General features: G+C 44.6%; 1 long non-coding RNA gene across 1 annotated transcript in view; it reads right to left on the reverse strand.

Annotated features, from left to right (window-relative positions):
* Positions 1–11,854: 11,854 nt before the first annotated feature.
* LOC310709448 overlaps positions 11,855–27,326 on the reverse strand; it is a 52,460-nt gene continuing 36,988 nt past the window's right edge. The window contains exons 3-4 of the long non-coding RNA XR_014527516.1: positions 14,819–14,943; positions 11,855–12,264 (exon numbers count right to left, since the gene is read on the reverse strand). This is a non-coding gene — a long non-coding RNA (uncharacterized lncRNA). The remainder of the gene's footprint in view (positions 12,265–14,818; positions 14,944–27,326) is intronic.

Below are 27,326 nucleotides of genomic sequence, written 5' to 3' on the forward strand. Positions count from 1 at the left end.
TCAAGTGCAAGTAGATAAATAGGTACTGCTCTGGTGGGAAGGTAAACAGCGTTTCCGTGCGCTGCTCTGGTTTGCCAGAAGCGGCTTAGTCATGCTGGCCACATGACCCGGAAGCTGTCTGCGGACAAACGCCAGCTCCCTCGGCCTATAAAGCGAGATGAGCGCCGCAACCCCAAAGTCGTCCGTGACTGGACCCAATGGTCAGGGGTACCTTTATCTTTTAAGGTATGGAGGGCTTTTTCTTAGGGTTTGCAAGACAGAAAACCAAACCCAAAATGAAACTCTGTTCTTATTAAGTATCCTCTATGAATGAGATTTGTTGGTGTGTACTCCCTACTACCCACAGGTAGGATGGAAGAGTTAGTCATTACAGCCTACTTCCTGTTGTGCAAGCCCTGCTGAGAACCTCCCAGGCAACATTCCATTCAGTTCTCTACAAGTGTTTATTGGCAGGACCAGTTAGACAGGTGTTGCCAAAATGCAAGAAAAGCATACCCCCCCCCCGCCTCGGGTGTTTGCCAGGTGTGGGGGAAAGCCACCCAGGAAGTGACAACACCCTCTGTTTGATCCCCTGCTTCCAGTCTTATTGTGATCATGCTTGCCTTTCTGTACAGTACAGATTCATTTCGGCTAGCTGATTTCTCTCTCTCTTTTCTGGGTCAAGCTCACTTTTCCATCATTACCGCCCCTCTCTCCTAGTGAGGCATCTTCCAAGCTTTTGAAGATAAAGACGTCTATAGAAACCTTGTATTTCCTGAATTACCAAAGAAAAATATGAATTCCTGCTGTATTTCTTTCTGAAAATGGACAGTTTATGTCTCCTGGTTCAAGGAGCTTCTGAGTATTCAGTGTGTCTGCTGAATCATGGGGACTTCAGCAATTCCCACCCCCCTCAGAAAAAACTGATGCTCCATCAGTTTGAGTGGCTATTATGAAGTGGGAAGTTGATTTGAGGGTTGTATGTATGGACTTGGTGTGTTTACTGACTTTGATAAGCTTGTACTTTTTGTCTTATCACAGCAGGGATGAAGTAGCACCTCTTATTTCAAAGCAGGGGCAATTATGTTATCTCTGTTGGTGCTATTTGCCAATCTTCCACATGCCCAGTAAATAAGCTCTTCCAAATAAGCTAAGCAGCAGAAGAGGTTTGTTACACTAACATGCAAGGCTACTAGTATTTTGGAAAATTCCAAAGTCCAACCAAAAGGTCAAGCTTTTGAGTCTCCTAGAACTCATAATCAGGTAGATGTTAAGCAAGTTGAACGGAAAAAGCTGGCTAGGTACTGAATCCATAGTGTCTGTGTTGGTGAAAAATTCATTTTTGCTGTATAGGCAACTATCATTTTGTGCATGTTGAAAACACCATTGCCTCCTCTCAATAAAATCAGGATGATTGCTCCATGAACAGGTCATTTAGAAGTAACCCTTGTTTCTCTGAAAGTCATCATAAATGAAGGGGAGATGGAGGAGGAGGACAGGAGCTTCCTCTATCTGTTCATACTCCTGTCTCCTGCATTTAATGACACCCACACTTTGGAACACACTCCCCTTGGAAATTAGGATGGCACCAACAATTTGTTCTTTTAGGTGCCTCCTTAAGATTTTCTTGTTAAATAAAGGCATTTTCAGAGTAGCATTGTTGGATATTGTTCCTGTTGGTTTTACATATAAATGAAATGTATTTTCCATGTTTCCATGTTGCTGGGCTTGGCTTTTGTTTTTATATCACCACAATATTTTTGAATGGTTGGTGGTTCATAAATTCTTTGAACAAACAAACACATTTATCATCTAGTTAGAAACTATTTTTCCAGTGAGGACAAAGCAAAACGTTTATTTAACACTTCAGTCACACAACCTGCTCAGTGCCTGCTGAGCTCAGCTTGTGCTATCAGCAGTCATACAACCTCCCTCTGGGAATGTGCTACCAGATTGAACTCAGCATAGACTAACTGTATTTGCAGCGGCATCTGTGTTTCCGAGCCATGAAATCTCAGCGCAAAGTCTCCACTTCACTTCTGAGAGATCCCGTCTCCAATCCTGCTTGCATGCAAGTAGGAGCAGGATTGGGCAGCTCAGCTGAGGAGCACCCGGCTGCCTTCAGGTGATGCAGGGGTTCTCAGATGCAGCTTCCGGGCTGCCTCCATCTTCCCCAACCCCATCTGAGCAGCCCCAATCCAGCTCCTGTTCCCATGCAAGCAGCAACGCTGCCTAGCAGAGCAGTCCAATCCCACTCCTACTTGCCTGCAAGCAGGAGCAGGCTGTGTGTGTGAGAGAGACATCCGTTGCCTGCTTGCTTGCCAGACCAGACCAGCCTTCCCTCACTCAGTGCCTCCAGAGCTGGAGGAGGGGATTGTTGTTGTGGTTGCGGCTGCAGCAGCGGCAGCAGCAGCAGAGGGACCCAGCACTGGAGGGCAGCATGTGCCTGCTCACTTGCTGCCCGGCCCATCTTCCCTCACTCTGAAAACAGAAGTGTGGCACTCAAAACGGAAGCTATACTCAGAACAGCGCACGTTCAGCTTCCGAAAAAAGTTCCAAAACCGAACACTCATTTCCAGGTTTGAAGTGTTTGGGTTCCAAGTAGTTTGAGAACTAAGCTGTTCAAAAACTGAGGTACCACTGTATTTATTTCCCCCGATTTGAACTGTGTTCATTTTTCTCGGTTTAAACTGTATTTATTTTCCCCGATTTGAACTGTATTTATCCCCCCCCCCCCGTGGTGATTTTCTTGAGTCAAAATGAGAGTACTCCTAAACATTTTTTAGAAGAAAGCACTGAGTTATACCATAAAATTATATATCAATGGAAAGATAATTTAATGAAGAATGTAATGCAATAATTTTTATGAAGGATATTTATTACAATAGAAGTCTTAAAGAAGAAATGTGAAACACACAGAAAAAAATAGATATACAGGTTAAATTGCTATGTTGGCACTTTGCGATAAATAAGTGGGTTTTGGGCTGCAGTTTGAGCACTTGGTCTCTAAAAGGTTCGCCATCACTGCACTATAAGGTAAATGTTTCCTTAAGAAGATAGCTCTGAGTGATCCAGCCCCCTCCCCCCATTTAAACCTATTGCCAATTTCCCTAAATCACTCCAACTCCATTTTCTCTCATTAATCAGGCACTAGGGACTATACTTGCAGTCTTCACTCAGGTCCATGGCTTCTTTCTTCTGAGGTCTCTCAGGCATCTCTCAGTACTTCTGCTGCATTCTAGGTTGAGCATTCGTTGCTCAGGTATTCAGCAAAGCTGCTGCCTCTTGGCTTTAGAACTCTCTCAAAGGCTGTCTCTTAGACACTTTTCTGTGCAGACTTCCTCAAATCCAGCTAGTAGTTTCAGCTCTTGTCTTCCCTCAGGTGTTTGAAGCCTCTAGGCCTAGATGTTTTCTTCAGTTGAATTTTCCATCCTCTTCCTCACATACCCTCAAGCGGTGCTTTTTTTCTGGCAGTCTGCAATGGTACACAGTACCATCACTGGGGGCAGGGGGGAAGAGGTAGCAGGAGGGTTCCTGAACCCCTTCAGAGCATCACACTCCTTCCCTAAGCAAGGCAAATGCTTCCTGGGTTTGGAGAAGGAGGCGTGAGTTTGTGTCCCAGCAGAATGTCTGACGGTATGACCAGGGCCAGATTTAGGTTTGATGAGGCCCTAAGCTACTGAAGGTAATGGGGCCCTTTATATGTCCAGCTGTCCTTTGTCAACAACAAATTGTCGCTGTTTTTTGTGTTGAATATATGCTCTATGGTAATTTATGGACCTAATAGATATCTAAAGCCATTTGCATATAACAAATAGGAGCCTACACAACACAAAACACTGTTGTTGTATGTAGATTTTATTTTATTTGCTTTTTATCTTATATTTTGGAAATGTACATCCAGTTTTTTATTTCCTTTTTGAAAATTTGGGGGCCCCAAGAGAGTGGGGCCCTAAGCTATAGCTCGTTTAGCTTATATGTAAATCTGGCACTGGTGTGACCCTGTAGTGAAAATAGGCACACACAGTCAGGTACTGAGACTACAGAAAAAGGTATGGTGTTGCAGCAAGTCATTTAATTATCATGCCTCATGTATTAACTATATACCAATATCTTAATGAAGTTCCAGTAAAGCATGTAATTGTTTTACATGTAATTGTTTTTCCTGGCCCTGATGAATGTTTGCATCCAGGGCAACCACCCAGAAGTATAGGCATCATTTTTTCTCGTAACAAAGCACTGGTCAACATTCACTGAGGTCTGAGACCTGCCTTTTATGCCGGAACAGGGTCTCTCCAGCCAAATGTTTTAAATTTGAATGGAATTCAGACCCCGCTCTCCCCAATCAGGCCAAAACTGATGGGATCAAGCTGTATGTTCACTGCCTTAATCAATTAGAACTCACTGGTTTTCAATCCACTGTGTCTAAAGACTGAAACCTCAATCTCAGAACAATTTTTGTTCTGACACAAAGTGGCAGTTAATTGAACAGCCACCAGCAATCTCCCCTCTGATATTTTGCATACATCACAGCTCTTAACAGAGAACTGAGACATTTTATAGGCAGTCAACTCTTCCATTTTCTAAAGTCCATTATTTTATATATTTTACCCCAGAAATAAAACCTGATTTCTTCAAAGGGGCAAAAAGCAAGTTCTTATGTCTTGGAGAAGACTGAGACCAAGTTATTTTCCTTATCATCTAGTTTTCTATAGGGAGGTTTTTTGTATGGAGAAATATTCCATTAGAATTAGGTGTTGCCTACCACTGACAGATACCTGTACCTATACTGCCACCAAGTGTCTGCATGAAAACTCACAGATACCTGATGTTTTTCTGAGCTCTGTCCCAAATGGTGTTGGCAAACACGTTTGAAAATCAGACTGCAAATGCCCTGGGTTGCCCTCAACCCAGGGCAGACAATTCACAGCTACCTGCTGCAGATCATAGCAATGCTGCTGCCTGCCACCATCACCGGTAGCTGCATCATGAGGGTCTCACTGATGCCAGGGATGCCACCAGAAGACATTTTGCTGAGCGTCCCCCTCACAGCTGGCATCAGGCCATGCCCAGAGGCAGCAGAAAAGAGGATGAACATAAGGACTCGTGAAAGGGTGGAGTGAGGGGCACAATGGTTATATCCTGTCTCAGTACCCCAGAGCATTGAAAGACAAGAGGCAAGTTCCTGGCAACCTATTTATTCACTTAAATCAGGAAAAAGGAACCTTTGTCCCTCCAACAGCTGTTTGGCTCCATCTGCCCCAGGCAGCATGGCAGGCCCTTGTGGCAAAAACAGAGAATTACCATACCCAGAATACAGTTTCCCTCTTTCTGTGCCACTCTGATTTGGGGTTTATTTTTCTCAGTTTAATGCTAACTACCAAAATGGTCGATCTTACCCGCTCCAGCATTAGGCTTTGAGCTGCCTAGTTCATCCTGGAATCTTGTTGTGCTTTTAATGTTAATCCATTCTACCCAGTATTACTAATGCACAATGAGTGAACAACTCAGCATATGCTTCCATCGTTTTGTAGAAGCACAGTTTCTTTTTGGAATTCTTTAGTTAGATTTCCACTAGATGGCATGAGCATTCCATTTTTTGCTCCAGCTCTGGGGCAAACAACATGCTGTATAACTTTCTGGAGGGATAGCTGTGTCAGCCCGTTCCAGAAATGACGGCAAAAGAGCCTTGTGGTTCCTTAAAAGCCAGCAGACTTGTTGCAGAATAAGCATTTGTGGACTAGAGCCCGCCTCACCAGGTGTACAAAGTTTTATCCTCAGTTGGCAGGTTTTATTTATGCATCTTTCTAAGTTGCCTTTGAAAACTATAGCTCGGCCAAGGTGGTTTACATTAAAAGACAATACAGGTATACAATGCATTTCATATGTTTTTTGGATGTTGTTGTTGTTTAATAGCAACTATCTGTGGGCTGGTTGTAGTGTTCAGGATTGTGACTGTGCTGTATGGAGAGGGTTTTAAAACTATTTCCTCCCATGCTGATGTCCTGCCCCCACCTGTTATTTGCCCCCAGATTGATCCAATGGGAATCTTTCTTCCTGGATAAAAAGCAGCTGGGGGAGGTGCAAGTTCATTAGGACTACAGTATGAAAGCAAAGGGTTAACCTTCTGCATACAGTGGTACCTCAGATTAAGTACTTAATTTGTTCTGGAGGTCCGCTCTTAACCTGGAACTGTTCTTAACCTGAAGCACCACTTTAGCTAATGGGGCCTCCTGTCGCCTCTGTGCCGCTGCTGCACAATTTCTGTTCTCATCCTGAAGCAAAGTTCTTAACCTGAAGCACTATTTCTGGGTTAGCAGAGTCTGTAACCTGAAGCGTATGTAACCCGAGGTACCACTGTACTGGTACTGATTCTGATCCCCCTCACAGCTGCTTTTTTAAAACCTGGATTATTAAGCTATCTATATACACATACATGCCTACAGAGCAGCTTCAATCACATTTTTGGAGATGCTGGAGGATGAACCCGAGACAAGGAAACCATGGAAGGGGCGGGGGAGGAAATTGATGTTTAGTTTTCATTGTAATGTTTTATTGATGGTGGGGAATTGTAATGATGAGAAATATATCTGCTGTCCTCAAATAACTGGGTGAGCATTGTAGGCTGTGGTACATGTTAAGTCGTGGGTTGACATAGCAGCCGGCACAGCGATTTCTTCAAGTAACTCTTTATTATGGTAAGCTGGAATACAACTAACTGCGAATAGCTCAGCCGGCCTGTATTTATAGGCAGCCGGCTGTCAACATTGTAACCACAACAGCCCAGAGTTCCCGCCTAAAATAACTGCCGCGGACCTGAGTGAAAACTATCTACAGACCTGAGTGAAAACTATATACAGTATCCCCCTGTTGGCCCAGGGTGAAACTACACTACATAACACCCCTCCCCACCGAGATAAGGCGTTAGTTACAATCGTAATGGTTTCCTTATATACAGCACTACGCGTAATGGTTCAATTAAGCACAAAAGCATATCGGTTACATTTCCCATACTTAGACCAACAGTGATACCTGTCCAACAACATAGTCCTTTAAATAAGTTGGGCGCTTGGAAACTCTGCCAGACCGCCGGGGACTGGTAGCCAAGTCCGGAGGGCCACACAGTTCTCGCTGAGGCTGTGGTGCGACCCTAGGTGGCGTTGGAACCAACTCCCCTGGATCCGCTGCTGTGGGTGGAGCCTCCGCAAGTGGAGTGGTCTGAGTCTGTTCTGAAACGGCTTGGTTCGGCTCCACGCTGGCAGTTTGCGAGGGAGGTGTAGGTGGGGCCTCGCCATCTGTACGTGTCTCTTCTGGAGCCGCAAGCGCAGTTGGGGGCACCTCGGTAGTGTCCAAGTCCCCAACCCTGCGCCTAAGCTGGTCTATGTGCCGTCGCCACAAGCGTCCGTCTTCGAGTGCCACCTGGTACGAGCGAGGTCCAGTGACTCCCACTACTGTGGCTGGCACCCAAGGGATGTCCCCCACATAGTTCCGGGCAAAGACCTGGTTTCCTGGGACAAATGACCGTGGTGCGTTGGCACAGCCTGGGGGTTCAGCCACGGCAAAGTCTGGGTGTAGCCGGTCGAGCGGTGACCTGAGGCGGCGGCCCATAAGCAGTTCAGCAGGACTCCTCCCTGTGGCCGCATGAGGGGTGATGTGTTGCACGAACAAGTATTCGGCGACCCGCTCATGCCAGTCTCCCCGGTCCAGGCGCGCCAGTGCCTCTTTTGTCGAGCGCACCATTCTTTCCGCTTGCCCGTTGCTGGATGGATGAAAGGGTGCCGTTAGGGCATGGCGGATGCCCAGTCCCAAAAGATACCACTCAAACGTGCCTGACGTGAACTGCGGTCCGTTGTCAGAGACAAGGACATCAGGACACCCATGCGTTGCAAACAGGCCTCGCAGCACCCGGATGACAGCTTCGGTAGTGGTGGAGGGCATCAGGGCGACCTCCAGCCATTTGGAATAGGCGTCCACCACTACCATAAAGGTCCGGCCGTGAAAGGGGCCAGCCAGATCGATGTGCACCCTCGACCAGGGTGTCTTTGGCGTCTCCCAGGTGTGTCCCTTAGCTGCCGGTGGTGCAGGCCTCGACTCCTGGCACGCTTGACAGGCGGACACCCAGGCAGTGATGGCATCGTCCATATTAGGCCACCAGACGTAACACCGAGCCAACGCCTTCATTTTGACAATTCCCGGGTGGCCAACGTGCAGAGCCTCCAGGACGCGCTGACGGAGTCCCTGGGGAATCACGACACGGTCTCCCCACAGCAGGCAGCCGCGATGAGCTGAGAGTTCATGTTGTCTGGTTGCGAAGGGCTGGAACTCCGATGCAAAAGGCCCTTGTGGCCACCCCCTCCACACCCAGTTGAGCACCCGGCTGATGGTGCGATCCTGGGCAGATGCGGAGGCCACAGTGGCAGCCGATACAGGCGCTGCCGGAAGATCCTCAATCAGAAGGAGCGATGAAGCTGGAGCCGGGTCTTCCACAAATGCTGGAAGAGGGCAACGGCTGAGGGCGTCGGCATGGCCCATCGATTTCCCCGGGCGATGGATGAGCCGGTAGTGGTAGGCAGCCAGGAAAACAGTCCATCGCAGCATGCGTGGTGAGAGGACCGGTGGAGTTGGACGATCACCGGCGAGGAGGCCCAGGAGTGGCTTGTGGTCAGTGATGAGGTCAAAAGTCCTGCCATAGAGGTATTCATGGAACCTCTTCACTCCAGCCACAAGTGCCAATGCCTCCTTGTCGAGCTGGCTGTAATTCCGTTCCGTCGGAGATAGTGTCCTGGAAAAGTAGGCGAGCGGTGCTTCTCTTCCATCTGGAAAACGGTGACTAAGGACAGCACCGATGCCAAAAGGTGAGGCGTCGCAGGCAAGGACCAGCGGCCTGGATTCACTGTACTGTACCAGCACACTGTCTGAAGAAAGGAGAGCCTTGACCGCGTTGAAGGCCGCAGTCTCCCGATGACCCCAGGCCCAAGGCGTCTTAGTGCTAAGGAGTCGGTGAAGAGGCTCAGCCACTGTGGCTTTGTGGGGCAGGAACATGTTATAAAAGTTCAGCAGCCCCAGGAATGCCTGTAACTCCGTTTTGTTCTTTGGGGTGGGGGCCTGCTGGATAGCGCGGATCTTGGATGTGGTTGGATGAAGACCGGAGGCATCGATAAGATAGCCCAGGAACTCTACCTGTGGAACGGCGATCTGGCACTTCTCCCTCTTTACCTTGAGCCCGGCCTCCTGGAACCTGGTCAGCACGGCACGGAGGCGCTCGAACAGCTGCTGGTGTGAGTCTGCTGACACCAAGACGTCATCAAAATATGGTACCACGCCCGGAAGCCCTTGCAGGAGACGCTCCATAAGGCTTTGGAAGATACCAGGAGCCACACTCACCCCGAACTGCAACCGGCGGCAACGGAATGCCCCCCGGTGGGTGACGATCGTCTGGGCTTCAGCAGTGGCATCATCGACTGGCAGTTGTTGATAGGCTTGGGCAAGGTCCAGCTTAGCGAAGACCTTACCCTCACCCAGGGAATGCAGCAGGTGTTGGACAACAGGAACCGGATAAGCGTGCTGCTGAAGTGCCTTGTTGATCGTGCACTTGTAGTCAGCGCAGATTCTCACCGACCCATCTGGCTTTACAGGCGTGACGATGGGGGTTTCCCACTTTGCGTGGTCAACCGGCTCCAAAACTCCTTGGGCGATCAGTTTGTCCAGTTGTTCGTCCACCTTAGCCTTGAGAGCAAAGGGAACCCGGCGTGGCTTTAGCTTGATGGGGGCGACTTGTGGATCAAGGCTAAAGGAGATGGGCGTACCTGTATATTGGCCCAAGGTGCCGTCAAAAACCTCGGCAAAGTCTTTGACCAGACCCTCAGTCTCTGCGTTAGAGATGCAGTTGATGCCGGTGACTTCCAGGCCGAGGGCATCAAACCAGTCTAGCCCTAGGAGGCTTGGCCGCTGACCTTCGACCACCACCAACCGGAGCAGGCCCGAAAACTCCTTGAAGGCGATCCGGAACCGGCCAACGCCTACCATGGGAATGTCGTTTCCCTGGTAGTCTCTCAGGTGTACGCGGTGAGAGTCGAGTTGCCTTTTGGACACTCTGGGTACCAGTCTTTTGATGGTGCTCCATGACACGATGGACAGGGCAGACCCGGTGTCGATCTCCATGTCACATGGAGCTCCTTCAATGAGCACCGTGACGTTCAGCTTGCGTCGCGTAGGCGAGTCGGTTTGGCCAATCGTGGTTCCAGACGGGCAGCGGCAGTTGGTGAGAGCGAAACAACTTTCCTTGGCAGACTGGAGTGAAGACTTGGACTTGCGAGTCGATGAAGGGGGGGTGTCAGACGGAGCCGATCGGCAGACCTTAGCGATGTGGCCCCTTCTGGAACACTTCCTACAGATGGCGTCTCTGAATCGACACTTGGCACGGGAATGGTTGCCTCCGCAGCCAGCACATTCCGGTTGGCCCTTGGACTTCTGTTGGAACTTCCTGCGCTCCCGCTTTGTCTGGTGCACGTCATCGTCTTCACTGGAGGATGCCTCCTCACTGCTGGCCTCTTCATGATGCACCGGAACTGGCTCCCTAGCAAGACGCGGGCTGCTGGACTTGCGGATCTCCTGGGCGGAGCGTTCAGCAGCTTCTGAGGCCACAGCCTCCTCAATGGCTTTCTGTAGCGTGAGGTCTGGCTTGGCTAGGAGGCGCCGTTGCAGATGGATGTCCCGGACCCCGCAGACGATTCGATCCATCAGGGCATCGTCTAAGTCTCGGAACTCACAGTGCATTGCAGCCTGTCGCAGGGCGGTGGTGTAGTTGTTGATTGACTCCCCCTCTGCCTGGTTCCGGTGGTAGAACGCATGGCGGGCAGCAATCTTGGACGGCTTTGGTGCGTAGTGGTTGCGGAGCTTCTCTTGGATCGTGTCCCATGGTGTTGCCTGGACTGCTTCAGGCGCAACCAACGCTCGGGCCGTCTCAAACACCTCAGGCCCACAGAGGCTGAGGAATAGGCCCCGCTTCCGATCCTTTGATACTGCTGTCAGCTCGTTGGCTTGGAGGTAGCAGTCGAACCGAGCGAGGTAGGAGTCCCATGATTCAGCCATGAGGTAGGAGTCCCATGATTCAGCCATGATTCCGATGCCGGCGTGAAGGGCGATTGGATGGAACACAGTGCTCTAGCCAGAACAGTCAGCTCTGAATTGGTTCTGCCCAGTGATTTCGCTCAGTGATTTCGCTCTGTGATTCAGCTCAGTGATTCAGCTCAGTTCAGAGGCTGGCCGCATCTGGCTGTGCTCTGATGTCCATCAATCCCACCTTCGTCGCCAGTGTTAAGTCGTGGGTTGACATAGCAGCCGGCACAGCGATTTCTTCAAGTAACTCTTTATTATGGTAAGCTGGAATACAACTAACTGCGAATAGCTCAGCCGGCCTGTATTTATAGGCAGCCGGCTGTCAACATTGTAACCACAACAGCCCAGAGTTCCCGCCTAAAATAACTGCCGCGGACCTGAGTGAAAACTATCTACAGACCTGAGTGAAAACTATATACAGTATCCCCCTGTTGGCCCAGGGTGAAACTACACTACATAACAGTACAGACCATGGCTATTTCAAGGCCTGGTGGAGCCTGGTTTTATTCCTTGTGCCAATAACTGGCTACTACCCAAGAGCCACAGGACTTGAGCAAGTGCACCTATATTGCTGCTGAACTCAACTGCCTCTGTTACTTAAAACCATGCAAAACTTGGTCCTCTGCATATTTAGCTTCCAATTAAGTGTGCCTATTAGGATTTCAGCTTGTTTGATTCCCTGTATATCCATATACCTCCTATCCTGAAAGCCTCAAACACTTTTACCATTAAAGAAAACATGAAGCCTTTCATGATATTAAGGCAATAATGACTTGGATTATTTGGAAGGCCTGTCTTTTGATGTTGTGTACTATCACCGTAGCAAGGCACGAGAGAAAATGAAGCATCATAGTCCAGCCCCAGCAAAGCTGTTTGCTAATATGAATACAAACCCAGTCATATATCGGCAGGTCTTAACAGTGTATCATCTATACCTGCTAGAAGATCTTTTTCCTGCGACTCTGGACATGTTCTTCTCTGGTAAATGAGTTACTTTCTGACTGACAGGAAGCTGATAACATCCTTCAGATTTGCATGCTGTCTGCACCTGTGCTCTTTAGCCCTGGAACCTTGAAGTCACAGTTGTCTGTCTTCCTTGTTTTGGTCCATTCTGCAGAACAGAACACTTGGAATAGCTGGTGTTATGAAATATTTTTTTCCTTTGATCTAAGACGAGAGGGGAAAGAATGCCTTGTCATTTATAGTCTGGGTTCATATGGCGACCAAGTCATAAGATACTAAAGATTCAAAAGAGATGCTTCATATTGATTAACGCCTTGTGTCTTACTAGTATACCAGCTTTTCTGATAAATTGTTTGTTTGTTTATTAAATTTCTATACTGCTTTATATTTTCAAGAAAAAAATCTCAAAGCAGTTTCTAAGCTACATTACAACATTAAACAGAGGGCAGAATTCTTGTATTTCTGGGAGTTGGACTAGATGACCCTTGGGGTCCTTTCAAATATTATTCTAAAGCAATCTATAATAAAACATTAAAGAAGAAAGTCAAATATAAAGGATATATTCAAAGCAGCATAACTAACAGGAAACTAAAATATTATCTTAAAGATTTTAAAGCAAAACATTACAAAGGAGGTCAAGTACAGAATGTACATGTACTCACTCCAATGACATCTCCCTAGATTTTATTGAGACAGGGGCACATGAATCACTTCCCAACCAACTCATGGCTTGCAAAATCGGAAATGGAGATTTGCATTTTCTTTAGGCTGTGATTGCCATTGAGTATGTAGCTCAAACAGCATGACCTATAAACAAGGTTGAAGTATCAACAGGCTTGGGGAAAACCGAAGGTTTTGCAGAAGTACAAAAAGCATTTATTTAAAAAATCCTCTTTGGAAGATGGGCCTTCTAAAATAGTTCAGTGAGTACTGATTATACTCAATGCAGCCTGTTGCAAGGGAAGATTCTAGGGTTGCCATATTTCAAAAGTAAAATTCCTGACAAAAATTCGGGAAAATTCCCCTGATGCCATTTTTACACCCAAAAACCAGGACGTCAGGAATTTTCCTGACGTATGGTAAGCCTAAAAGAACAGAATGGCTGGAATCTTGAACTCAGAACAACAGACCTCAACATGTACCTGCAGTTTCTCACTGGATGCATAAGGAAGGTTATTTTTCTAGGGGAAAGCCTGTAGCCTGTACTGTATCTGGAAAATGTGTTATGTGAACCAACCCTTACAGTTCATGGGATATTTCAGAATTACACACATTCTGGATAACAGCAAGCTTTGCTCCTGAAGCATTTACTTGAATGTTCCTCCCAACACCACATTTTCCTGATATAGGACTATTGTGATTACCGGTACTTACATTCATTGGAAGGTAAGTGTGGTATTGTTGTTGTTTAGTCGTTTAGTCGTGTCCGACTCTTCGTGACCCCATGGACCAGAGCACGCCAGGCACTCCTGTCTTCCACTGCCTCCTGCAGTTTGGTCAGACTCAAGTGTGGTATATGAATGAAATAAACAAAAAAAAAGTGTGTTGTACTCTGTGAGACAGACATGGCCACAGCTGAACCACCTCCCATAATGTTGTTGTTGAGTAGCGGTGTGTATAAAACCTTCCATTGCAATATTTTGCAATGTGGTATTAGTCATAAAAATATAGCATGCAAAGTGGCCTCGAGAGTGTATGGCAGTTGCTGACATGAACTTCTTTGATTTCTTTAGGCACCACCAGTAGATGGCACTAGAAGGCTAAGCAATAGGGTTTAACCTGGCGGTCTTGATGACCTGGAGAGGTTCTGAAAACAATCAGGTTTCTGAGACTTTTTGAACTTTCAAAATGGGCTGTACCTCCTGGGCCTACCCAACCCAGCATGAATTTGTTCCACGCGTGAGAACCCAGAGATCTTTGCGTGCCCTTCTGTGCAGACAGCCTACCGCTGTGTGCAAGGGCCTGAGGATGAGGACATTAATCTCAGCCCTGGAATTAGAAAAGGCATAGATGCTTCTTAACGCTTCAGAAAGCCTAAAGGCAAAGCAGCAGCTCTTTCTGAACCACCTTCTTCTCAAATCATGTTGGCATGATAGGGCACTGAAACTGCCGCCATCCACAATCTGCTACGGATCATTGAGGATCCTCTGTCCATAGGCAGATTTAGGGGAGCGTGACCAGTTCAGTTGCACTGCGCACGGGGCCTCAGGGGCCTCACAACTGTAACCTAAAATGGAAGGCGAGAGGTGGGGGCACCAAATTTTGGTGTTGCACAGGGCACCGTTGAAATTTGAGACACCAAAGCCCACTGCTGCTCTGCCAGGGCTCATTCAGTGCACCTAGGTTCTTGCTAGGTCTTGGGACGCGGGTGGCGCTGTGGGTTAAACCACAGAGCCTAGGACTTGCCGATCAGAAGGTTGGCAGTTTGAATCCCCGCGACGGGGTGAGCTCCCATTGCTTGGTCCCTGCTCCTGCCAACCTAGCAGTTCGAAAGCATGTCAAAGTGCAAGTAGATAAATAGGGGGAAGGTAAACGGTGTTTCCGTGCGCTGCTCTGGTTCGCCAGAAGTGGCTTAGTCATGCTGGCCACATGACCCGGAAAGATGTACGCTGGCTCCCTTGGCCAATAAAGCGAGATGAGCGCCGCAACCCCACAGTCGGCCACAACTGGACCTAATGGTCAGGGGTCCCTTTACCTTTACCTAGGTTCTTGCTCATGAGAGAGAAAGTTGCCACTTGGTCTTGGATTTGATTCCCACCTTAGAGCTTTATGCAGGAGATGCTGACAAAGCTTGCCTTCACCACAGCTGGGATTAAATGGTGTACTGCTGTTCCATTTCCCACTTCAGCAAAGTGATTTGTCCATTCCTCACCGTTGCACCTGCTAACAAGTCAAAGTGAATTGGTAGAAGAATGTCAGCTCATTTGAAATGCCTGCAAAGCTTCTCTTGCTTGACAGGGAGGGGACTGCTGTCTCCCTTCCCCTCCCCCCGATAAAATTGACCCCCAACACCTGTTGCAAACACCACGCACAAAGTGAACCTGGAAAACTGCCACACAGCAACATCTCTGTAAAATAGTGGTTACTTGCTGCAAAAAACTAGAACAACTTTTATCAAGCATGTTTTGATTCAGCTGGTGGCAGTGCAGTTGTTGAGAGCATTGGGCTAGAACTGGGGAAACCAGGGTTCAAATCCCTGCTCAGCCATGAAGCTCACTTTGGGCCAGGCACTGTCTCTCAGCCTAAACTACCTTACAGGGCTATTATGAGGATAACATGTGCAGGGGGAGAACTGTGCATGCCACCTTGAGCAGCCTTGAAGGAAAGGTGAGATATAAATGTAATAAATAAGTAAAGAAACACTAGTGTGCACGTTCAAGACCGCTTAACGTAGCTTAATTATCTCACAACTTCATTGAACACTCAGTCAAATCACAATCAAGGTGGTAAGAGGGGTAGATGTTTCTCCACTCCCTTTCAGTGTGTATTTGCTGTTGAACTGCTTTGACTTGTATTGATTCTGTTGCTATAAGCGAAATAATAAGTAGGCACAGCACATGCTTTTAAAAGGCACAGGTTTTGTGGTGTGTGTGTATGTGTGTGTTTACAATAGAACACATATTTAAACCTTGCTGTAAGTCTTATCTTCCTGCCCCTGAGTGGCACAACTCATTTGAGATCTCCTTCATCAGCTGGTATTCGGAGACAAGCTGCCTCTGATCCTGGAGATAGCCGAAATCTAAGCTCTTTGAGATAAGTCACTATTGTTTCTTGCCACACATGGAAAACAACAGCCAGAGGTGCTACTTTGCTTATGTCCTGCTTGAGGGTTCCCATAGGCACCTGTTGAGCCATGGTGGGAGAAAGGATGCTGCACTGGATAGTCCTCTGGTCTGATTCAACAGGGCTCTTCTTTGGTTCTTGTTATGTCCCAGCAGACCCCAGGACAGCAGAAGCAGCTGCCAGCAGGAAGATTTACATAAAAATGCAGTAACCAAGCCAGCACACCTTGGTAAGTCACCTCCTCTAGGGCAAAGGATTTAAAATGCTTTTCTCAATTCTGAGCTGAACCAAGAGGTACACAAAAAAGAAAACCAGCCAACCTCATGCACTGGCAGCTCCAAATTAGAAGCCTTCTGAGCGTGCTTTGCAGAGCTTCACTCTGCCCACTTAAAATTTCTGGCTCCACTAACCCATATCCTGCTATGAATCAGACCAAAGCAAGTTGCAGTCTGGGGCAGTCTTCTTCCTACCTCAGCCCAGACCATTTTGTAACAGGCTACACCTCTTGTGGTCTGGCATCTAGGCATATTTGTCAAACCCTAGGGACAAAACAACTTGGGACGCGGGTGGCGCTGTGGGTTAAACCACAGAGCCTAGGACTTGCCGATCAGAAGGTCGGCGGTTCGAATCCCCATGACGGGGTGAGCTCCCGTTGCTCGGTCACTGCTCCTGCCCACCTAGCAGTTCGAAAGCACATCAAAGTGCAAGTAGATAAATAGGTACCGCTCCGGCGGGAAGGGAGGGAGTCCTAAACCCAGAACTTCTATGGCAGCTCTCTGCTGGGATAGCCACCCCACCCCACAATGTCCACATGTTAAAACATCACATTTACATAGAGCCCCAAATATACATTGCAAATGTGTATGGGCTTCAACCATGAGATCTGTACATCACAAAACGTATAGGGCGTACAGTTTGTGGAGGCCCCATGGGAAAAATGACCTGCAATGCACAGAGAGGGCAAGTGTTGTGTAAGTAGCCAAGTATTGCTCAGGAAGAAACTATTATCAAATTGATGGGATTGTGCGCAGTGTATCCAGTGACTTCTAGATCTTAATCTCTGAGCCATTCTAGCACAGCTGTGTGCCCTGAAGCTGTGAGAAAGGATGAGCATCTTTAGAAGAATATCTTCTAAAATGGAATTGGCTACATGTACAAAACTTGCATAAGTTGTGCTTGTGCTGTTATTAATTACAACAAGAGATTTAGTATGCTTCCAGCTCTTCAAACTTAAATAAGAGTTGTTTGGTGAAAGAGATTAATAGTGGTTGGCAAACAGAATAATTTGAGCAATGTAGTTATCTTTTTTGGGAAATATGCCTCTCAGGGAGTATGAAATAAAGAAAAAATAATGATCTTCCCATATTGGATTTTACAAGAAATTAGGTACAATTTAACATTTAGCCCAGTGTGCAGGTCAAGTGCTGAAGTAAATTTCAGAAAACCAAGATCAAAAGGCTCCCCTCAAGGAACCACAAAGCAGAAACACAAGCAGCTAACCTTTATGCAGAGTAGACCCATTGAAATTAATGGACCTAAGGTAGTCGTGGCCATAAATTTCAGTGTATCTACTTTGTGTAAACAAATATAACCCAAAATCCTGACTGAATGAAAATGAGAACTGCAGTCTCAAAATCTAGATAAAGGTGAAATAATTCAAAAATCATGCATCACTCTTTGAAACAATACATAAATATATAATTGAAGTAACAATGTCAAATAACACCTCTTAGACACATATAACAACCAAAGGATTGACCAAGGGTCATAACACTAACACACACACACACACACACACACACACACACACACATTTTATCATATTTAAACATATGTACCACCACCATTTTTCCCCTCTAAAAACCAGCAGAATTTATGGGTTATATACAACAACATCATCCTATTAGTGCAAAGCCTTTTGCCTGTGCAACAGGATTTCTGCTACTTCTCTCCCCAATGGCCTCCCGTGCTCCTGCAGCCAATTGGAAGCTGTGGAAGTTGCGTCGGACATTTGGGTTCCAAAGAACATTTGCAAACTGCAACACTCACTTCCGGGTTTGCGGCGTTTGGGAATCACAACCTTTGACTGGCAAGGCATTTGGAATCCAAGGTACGACTGTACTGTAAAAGGTAGGAAGGAACTGGAGCTGGAATAAAGGGTAATATGTACTCAGTCAAAAATGCCTTCAGATTCAATGGGATTCAGTGGCCTACCAACAAATTTAGACTGCGCAATTAAAGCTGATTTAGAGCCCTTGCACAACAAACCCACCTCCCCAGAAATCAGATTTTTGCGATAAGGAAGTGATAGAAAAATGCAGTGGAAAGCTTAGGATAGCACCCGCTTTGATGCGATGTTGTGTAGCCTCCACATGAACAAATCTGAGTGAATGCTCATTAAATAGCCGACATCATTTAATCTTCCTGAAAACAGATCAGGATAACAGATCAACAGATACATTGTCTGGACATGCCAAAAAGCTAACTCTAGTTTGGGAAGTTCTATGCCAGAAAGTCAAAGGATATGTTGTTTCTTTGCATACATGAACCGCATAGGCCTCTGAGTAACAGGCTGTACTCCAACTGGGGCACAGGGTATCCCTGTGGAAGCCAGCAGGGATGTACTAAGCTAAGGTCAGGCCCTTTGGTTTAAAAATGTCCTAAAGCTGCAACAGGATTCAAAGGCCATTTTATTTTACAAACTTGAAAGCCAGAGCAAAGTTCAGCCAAACATAGGATACACACACTTGGCACAAGCTGGACGCAAAAGCTGTGAGTCTGTTCGTACCGATGACGACCATCTGACAGCAACATTACAAAGTACTCAGCACTGACCCCAAGAGAAGTGGGTTGCCTCATCTTCCATTTTCTCTGCCTTTGCTGGATGCTCCTTTCCCCTCTGCACCCAAGTGTGATCAAACTTTGCTCCTCATTGCCCAAATGCTAAACATTATACAAGTTGCAGTAGCTAGTTGGCCTTTGGGCTTTAACTTTTTCCCTCCTGGACATCAGCAAGTTCAGACCAGTTTGCAAGGTGCACTGCTTACAACTTTACATTTCTTTCACAAAAGTATTAACAGTAAGGCTGGAAGATCATGCATTAATCTAAGAACAGGGAACCTCAAAATGTGGTAAATTCCATCTAGTCTCTTTCTAGACTAGTTACCCTTTGTGAATGTAAAGGGTGTGTGTGTGTGTGTGTGTGTGTGAGAGAGAGAGAGAGAGAGAGAGAGAGAGAGAGAGAGAGGAATGTGCACATAAGATAATGTGCACTTGTGTATTTGTATAATATAAACTCACTGCTTTGTTTTTATGGGTGTTTGTGTGTAACTTGATACAGTTGCTATTTAAAAAATAATAATAATTTGAAGTTCTGTTTAAAACTTTGTGGTCAGTGTCCTTTGAGACACGGATTAGGGTATTGATACAATATTTTCAAGCTCAACTTTCATGATGTACTGGTTCAAATTCCCAAATTACACAACTGGCCAATCTCAACTTTTATTATTATTATTATTATTATTATTATTATTATTATTATTATTATTATTACATTTATTCAGAGCATTTTTTTTCTAGGGGTACACATACCCCTAAACATTTTGTGAATCTTTGTACTTTTTTCCCATTTACTGTATTTATTTTTCCTGATTTGAACTATAAAATAGTGATTTTCTTGAGTCAAAACGAGAGTACCCCTAAACATTTTTTAAAGAATAAAGCACTGCATTTATTACATGTATATGCTACCTTTATCTTCCAAGGATCTCAAGGTGGTGTACAAGGTTCTCCCCCCCCCCCATTTCATCCTCACAACAACCCTGTGTGATAGGAATTTTATGGTCTTAAATATATAGTAATGTTCATAACTGCACATACATAGATCAACACAGGAAAGCCATCCTGGAACCATTTTGATTCCTAAACTGAGCAAATGTTTCTCTGCAAGGTTAAACTGGAAAAGCCTCCCCATTGTCTGTTTCCTCACAAATCCTGTCTCAAAGATATGAATAAGGTGTGAGCCTGTGACCTGGCCCAGGAAATAAGTATTTTAGCACTACAAAAGAATGGCCAGGCTCCCCAGAAATCCAATCAAGCAACCTGCTAGACAGGAGATAAACAAGGAGAAGAGAAAAACAACATTTAAATTTCTGTGATGTAGGTGGGATGTATCTGAGGGGTGGTCTTAGGTTACACCCCTTCTGTGATGTATGCATAATGTTTCTGGGGGTGGTCCTGATCTAGAGAAGGGGAATTTCAAAAGTCTTTATAAGGCCTTGCAGGCCATTGTTCTGGGTCCTCTTCCTCTCCTGCGAGTGAGGGGAGTACCCTGTTGCAACAGATCAATAAAGATCAAGCTTACTAGCTGCTTTGCTTCTCAATATTCTCTGGTTGGCCTCTGTTATTTTCTCCTACCAATAGGGAACCTATGTAAGGACTCTATATGGGCTCTTGGATACCCCATAAGGGAAAAGGGCATATTTTTATTTACAACAGATGGCGACCACGAAGGGACTTTTGGTTACCCGGATTCTGGAAACGAGGAAGGACTGGTTATCCAGCGCGCACCAGGCAGTTTGCCAGGAGGAATAACCAGTCTTCCATCGGTCCCAGGGTCTGGCAATAACTTGGAGTTTCAGCGGGGCTAACCAGAGGAAGCAAAGCTTGATCAGGCCGGCCTTAAACAACCAGTCAAGAGATCCCGGGATCACCAGGACAGCGCTTGCGAAGTGAGTATGAGTAGGAAAAATGGGTAGTGGGGTGGGATTCTGCAAACCACAGCAACCTATACTTCTCAAATCCTTACTTCTTTCCTCACTTTAACTCTTGAAAAATTGCCTTCTCCTCCTTTCTGTCCCCTCGATCTCAACACCAGCCTTAGCCCTTCGGAGTATGCCCAGGCAAGGGTTGTGTGTGACTTCTTTCACTTAATTCTTTATGCCGACCTATTCCTTCGGAGTTTTGCCCAGAAAGGTCGTGCAATTTCTTCTGCACTGAAAACTATAATTCCCAAGACTATAACTCCCAGCGCAGCCGCACCTCTGCCATGGCGATCTTTGTTAGAAATGACCTGTGAACAGAGAACGCAAGGGCGCTGAATTCCTTTCCATCTTTCATATTCCAGAGTCTCAATCTGGCATTGCAAGTGTGCAAGCGTTCAGTAGGGACTCTGAGTTAGATTGTAAAAGGCAGGGAGGTTGCTGTGAGTTGTAGAATAGAGATTTGTCCAGGTATCCCCAGGTTTTTTCCCTTGGATCCCCAAGTTTTCCCCTCGGAGATTTGTCCAGGTATCCCCAAGTTTTCCCCTCGGATTCCCAGGTTTTTCCCCTCGGAGATTTGTCCAGGTATCCCCAGGTTTTTTCCCTTGGATCCCCAAGTTTTCCCCTCGGAGATTTGTCCAGGTATCCCCAGGTTTTCCCCTCGGATTCCCAGGTTTTTCCCCTCGGAGATTTGTCCAGGTATCCCCAGGTTTTTTCCCTTGGATCCCCAAGTTTTCCCCTCGGAGATTTGTCCAGGTTTCCCCAAGTTTTCCCCTCGGATCCCCAGGTTTTCCCCCTCGGAGATTTGTCCAGGTATCCCCAGGTTTTTCCCATCGGAGATTTGTCCAGGTATCCCCAAGTTTTTTTTGTCCAGGTTTCCCCTTTTCCGGATCCTTCGGAGTTTTGCCCAGGTCCAAAACCCTTTTAATTGAAAATGGGTGCACCTCAATCAAAAGAAATGAACCCACAGACTCCTGATGGGAAAGAAGCCCAGTTGGTGCTTACTTCCCGCCTGGACTCTGACAGTCCCCTTCAATTTGTGTTTAAGAAACGTTTTTCCTGTGTTTAAATTGTACTTAGGTAACATCCAGCAGCTGCTTATCTTAAATGTGCCATCTAAAATAAAAATGCAAGCTTGCTCCAAGTTCTAAATCTAAGGAAGCCATGTTGAAGCCTTATCAATCTTAAACAAGACAAAAATTGAGAATGAAGTGTGCAAATGTTTGTTATTTGAAAGAGGCTCTAAAAGAGTGTTTTTCTCCCAAGTGGTAAAATCCTGTATATGTGCTACTTATGTTCTGAAAGGAGGATTACCCCACCTCCTTCCTCTAGTAAGTGAGGGGGGGTGATTTTAAGTCTAATGGTAAATGATGTTGTGTTGTAACTTTTTAGTTTGTGAGTACACTTGTGTTCCAGTCTAAGTTAACCTAATGTTTCTGCTGCAAAAGCCTAGTTGAGCCAACTGCTCTCTCAAGCTAAAATGCAGTGTATGTATTTCATTAAGCATATGCCTATGAAAGTATGGTGTTCCTTCTAAGAAAAATATATGAGTCCAGTTTTAACTTTGATCTGGTTGGACAGAAGAGTTATTGTAAGGCTCCTGATATCAGTCTCTATAAGACGTCCTGGCCTCTTTTCTTAGAAAATGCCCCCCCTTGTTTCATTCTGTCTCTTTCAGGGTTTTTTTCCCTTCTCCTTCTTATTCTGTGCCAGGTAAATTTACTCCCGAGTAAGCTTCCTTTAAAGGAAACTGCAAGGGGGGGGCATAGATTAGGCTTACTATTCCTCTGCAAGTTCAGGAAAAATTGTTTACTTTTGTATTCCTTTTAAATCAAATCTATGGCTGTTTTAAACTATGCTTTATAAGAGATCCTCTCCCTATCTTAGGAAAAATGTTCACTTCAGTCTTTAAAGATAATTTATCTAGGAACTTTCACTCTTTAGTCTAAGGAAGTAAACACTCACTCAAACTAGCTTCAAGATCTGCTAAAAGGGTTGGACTAGATGACCCCAGGTCCCTTTCAACTTTCCCAATTTGTGGCTGATGAGTTGAAATCCAGCCCAGATTTGCTCTTTGTTTTTAAAGGTGAGAGGTGAATGTGTGTGTTTCTGGTAGTACAAATCTTGCTATGAACCCTGTATTTTAGGGTTGGACTAGATGACCCCAGATCCCTTTCAACTTTCCCAATTTGTAGCTGATGTGTTGAAATTCAGTATTTATCATTTTGTCTACTATTTAAAAAAAAAATCAAACTTAAAAGTCTATTAAAAGTTTAAGCACATAAAAATTCATATAGTTAAGTAGAATTAGCCTTGACCATGACTGAGAATGTTAAAAAAAACTAAATAAAAAATCCTATGAATTCTAACTCTCTGGCCATTTTTACTCATAAATAAGAGAGCGGTTGATTGTTCCGCGAATGGCCAGAGGGATATTAGCCCTTTCCTGTACATAAAGGAAGCAGCCTCGTTTGCTTGGGCTGAATGGTGAATACTTGAATTGCTGAGTTTCTCTTTTTTGTTTTAAAATCTAACCCTATTTTAAAAATCTACTCCTTACCTGGCCATTTTTACTCATAAATAAGAGAGCGGTTGATTGTTCCGCGAATGACCAGATAAAATGACCAATAATGATAGCCCTTTCCTGTACATAAAGGAAGCATTCCTTTGCTTGGGCTGAATGGTGAATACTTGAATTGCTGAGTTTCTCTTTTTTGTTTTAAAATCTAACCCTATTTTTAAAATCTACTCCTTACCTTTCCCTTCCTTATTCTAATTGAGCCAAAAGATGCAACATTTTCAATGGTATAAAAGGTTTGCTGAGGCATGAACTCTGCACATGCACAGAGGCTAGATCAGCTTACAAAAGAAGAGAGAGAGAGGAAGGGGGGAACTGTGGGGGGGGGGAGAGGAGGTTTCTTCCAAATGTAAAAGAAAACTTGGAACCATCAGGGAAATCACCCTTAATGTGTTTTGCTTCAGGGGCTACTTAAGACAATAGAGTTAAGTACTGGACATGCCAAATTCTTTTCACAGGTAATTATCAAAGCACTCCCACTGTGAGTTCCTCTCTTGAGTAGTTTCCCCCCCCCCATGGGATTTAAATTTTATAACAGTTTTTTGTGTGTGTGTGTGTGTGTGTGTGTGTGTGTGTATGCCTATGCATTTTAGGAACAGCATTTCCTGACAGACCTCTCACATAAAATAATTTTCCCTTTCAACAGGTGTGTATATGCCTATGCATTTTAGGAACAGCATTTCCTGACAGACCTCTCACATGAAATAATTTTCCCTTTTAACAGAGTGTCCTTTCTTTTCTCCCACAGCACAAATGATAATGAGGGGATGCAAACAGTGATTTAAATACTCTATAAAAAGTAATTGCATTTGTTTTTCTTTTTGTTTTTCTTCCCTTAAAGGCAAACAGTCACTTTCTTTCTGTTCAGCAAAACAAGTCTGAATCCCTGCTATATTAGTTGATTTCCATCTATCTCTTTGTGGCTTTGACATTTTTTTTAGGTTACAAATAATTTGTTTTCGTTTATTAAGTTCGTTTTATCAGTTCTTCCATTATATATATGAAATTAATCGAAGCACAACCAAACATTGTTTGTGGAATGGTATTGTTTACCTTTTGCCTGAGCATTTATTAATTCTGTCATTTTGGCTAGTGCAAGTTACCTGCACAACTTTAAAATTGCCATTCATTTTTTTCTTGGTATTAACTCATTTCCCAGTATTAACATTACAGCTGATGTCACATCAAGAAACACTTTTATTTTCATTTGGGATGTTAGAATGCCAAAACAGATTACTTCAGGTTACTTATTAATTGTGTGTCTTAGCATTTATTTATTTTTGGTTCCTCATAGCTCATTTTGTGTGTTTGTGTTTTACTTTGGGGACATGTTCATTACATGTTGAAAGTCAGTCTCATGAAGTTCTTTTATTGGATAGCACATGGTGAATTTTAAGTTTTCCCCATTGTTTTCCCATTTTTTTTTTCAGTCCAGTAGTAATATGTGTGGTTTTGATAATATCTTTGTACTATTTAATAATAGTTATTTTCTGAATCTGATGTCTTTGTGTCAAGTCCATTTTCATCTAACTGGTAATCTAATTTTTTGCTTTCTTTTTATTTTTTAACCTTTGTATTTTTTACAGTTCTCTTTCTATACATGTGGAGTAATTTTTTATTTTATAATATGAAAAGAACAACAACAACAAAAATTAAGTGAAGGAAAGCAAACAAACTTAGCAGATAATAACAGTAATTATATGGAAATGTGATAATGAATAAAATGTTTAATCCACTAAGATTGTTATTATTTGCAGCTTCCCATGGAAACTGGAGGACATCCTTTTTGCCTTTTGCCCCTTCCTTGTCTAACTGTGTTTAAGTCTCCCCAAAACCCTGCCCCCTTACAGGATATCACTTCTACAGATGTGCAATGATGAAAAGCAGCAACAACCCCTCAACTCACAAGACCTGCAACACCAGAGTTTTCAAAGTGCCCACAGTTATCTCTTTCAAAGGCTATAGACTGAGGGGGGAGTGGGGCTGACAAAGGGGGGAGGGGTTGAACTGACAAAGGGGGGAGGAGTTGAATTGCAAGGACATTTTTTCACTTGAACCTCAAGCCTCTGCTCCAGGATTCAAAAGATACATACGTAAAAGATCACAATTGTGTCAAGATATGCAACAGATATTTAATTATTTTGTTTTGTATTATGTGATATTATGTAAGAATGTTGAAATGTGTCTGACAGTGTGATTTCCACAAAGGGGGGCAATTTATTGTGTGTAACTGTTTTTATATTTAATGTCTTATTGCTTACACACCAATGGAGAATTCACATGCATTTTATACTTTCTAATAGCTCACACTATTGTGTAGTCCAATGTTTAGCTCAATTTATAACCACATTTCATTGTCCCACCTGACACTATGCCAATCTTTCCCTATCCATTTTAATATGTGTTAAACCTCGTTTTGCCAAGGACAAACTTCTGGATCCATAAAACACCAGGTACATGAAGGTGGATATGCTTTAGTTTAGCAGGAATGATCCCTTATAGAGTTAAATTGACTTATTTGGACAAAGTGCCCTTTTTAAGAATGGTTTTCTTTAACAGATTGGTTTGAAGACTTGAGAACCATGGGGCAAGATAAATTCAAATTGGACTCAGTTTGAATTGGGCAAGTGTATCCAGGCTGCAATTAGCTTTTGGTCCTTTAAGTGCAAGTGAGCAACTTCCATGAGTACAAGACCACAGCCTATAATAAAATCCCATAGCTAAAGGCCAAGGCAAAGACCTCTCCCTCACGAGATGCCCAAACCTGTGCCAGCTATGGTGAATGCCAGGCAACATGGTTAAATGAAAGCCCTGAGGGGATTCAACAGACAGGATGTGTTGCTGTAGCACTATGTCAGTGTGAGACCACAGAAGAGCTACCTTGACACCTGAGAACACTAAAATGGCGGGGGGGAAGCAAACTGCACTTTTCAGTCATTAGTGGACCTTACCTTCCTGCTAGGTGTAAAGCATAGAACACTATTGAGTAAATGGTCTCTCCCAAAGTGTTAGAATGCCACAAGTAATTTAGTAGCAAAACACAACATGTGTTATTTTTATATGATATATTCATACAAAGACATCCATTTACAACATACGATGTTATTATTTGTGGGGCAAAAATTTTTAAGAAAAATTCTAGCCCCAAAGGGGGGAATAATGTGATAGGAATTTTATGGTCTTAAATATATAGTAATGTTCATAACTGCACATACATAGATCAACACAGGAAAGCCATCCTGGAACCATTTTGATTCCTAAACTGAGCAAATGTTTCTCTGCAAGGTTAAACTGGAAAAGCCTCCCCATTGTCTGTTTCCTCACAAATCCTGTCTCAAAGATATGAATAAGGTGTGAGCCTGTGACCTGGCCCAGGAAATAAGTATTTTAGCACTACAAAAGAATGGCCAGGCTCCCCAGAAATCCAATCAAGCAACCTGCTAGACAGGAGATAAACAAGGAGAAGAGAAAAACAACATTTAAATTTCTGTGATGTAGGTGGGATGTATCTGAGGGGTGGTCTTAGGTTACACCCCTTCTGTGATGTATGCATAATGTTTCTGGGGGTGGTCCTGATCTAGAGAAGGGGAATTTCAAAAGTCTTTATAAGGCCTTGCAGGCCATTGTTCTGGGTCCTCTTCCTCTCCTGCGAGTGAGGGGAGTACCCTGTTGCAACAGATCAATAAAGATCAAGCTTACTAGCTGCTTTGCTTCTCAATATTCTCTGGTTGGCCTCTGTTATTTTCTCCTACCAATAGGGAACCTATGTAAGGACTCTATATGGGCTCTTGGATACCCCATAAGGGAAAAGGGCATATTTTTATTTACAACACCTGTGAAGTAGGTTAGGCTAAGAGATGGTGACTGACCCAAGGTCACCCAGTTGGGATTCAAACCCTGGTCTTGCAGGTCACAGTCCAACACTCTAACCATTACACCATCCTTCATTTGAGGATCACAGGACAGTTTACAATATAAAAACACAATCTTCCATGAAGCATTGTGGCTTCATATTTTCAGTTGTCATTTTTTAAAAAGCACTTGGATCCAGAAATAAGGGTAAATTACTTCCTGAAGTTCTTTTAGTTGTATTTGGGGATCTCAGCACAGATTTTTGACTGTTTTCTTAGGGAGCATTTAAATGC

Source organism: Podarcis liolepis, assembly GCF_965112155.1.
Source record: "Podarcis liolepis genome assembly, chromosome: 6".
NCBI classification, from domain to species: domain Eukaryota; kingdom Metazoa; phylum Chordata; class Lepidosauria; order Squamata; family Lacertidae; genus Podarcis; species Podarcis liolepis.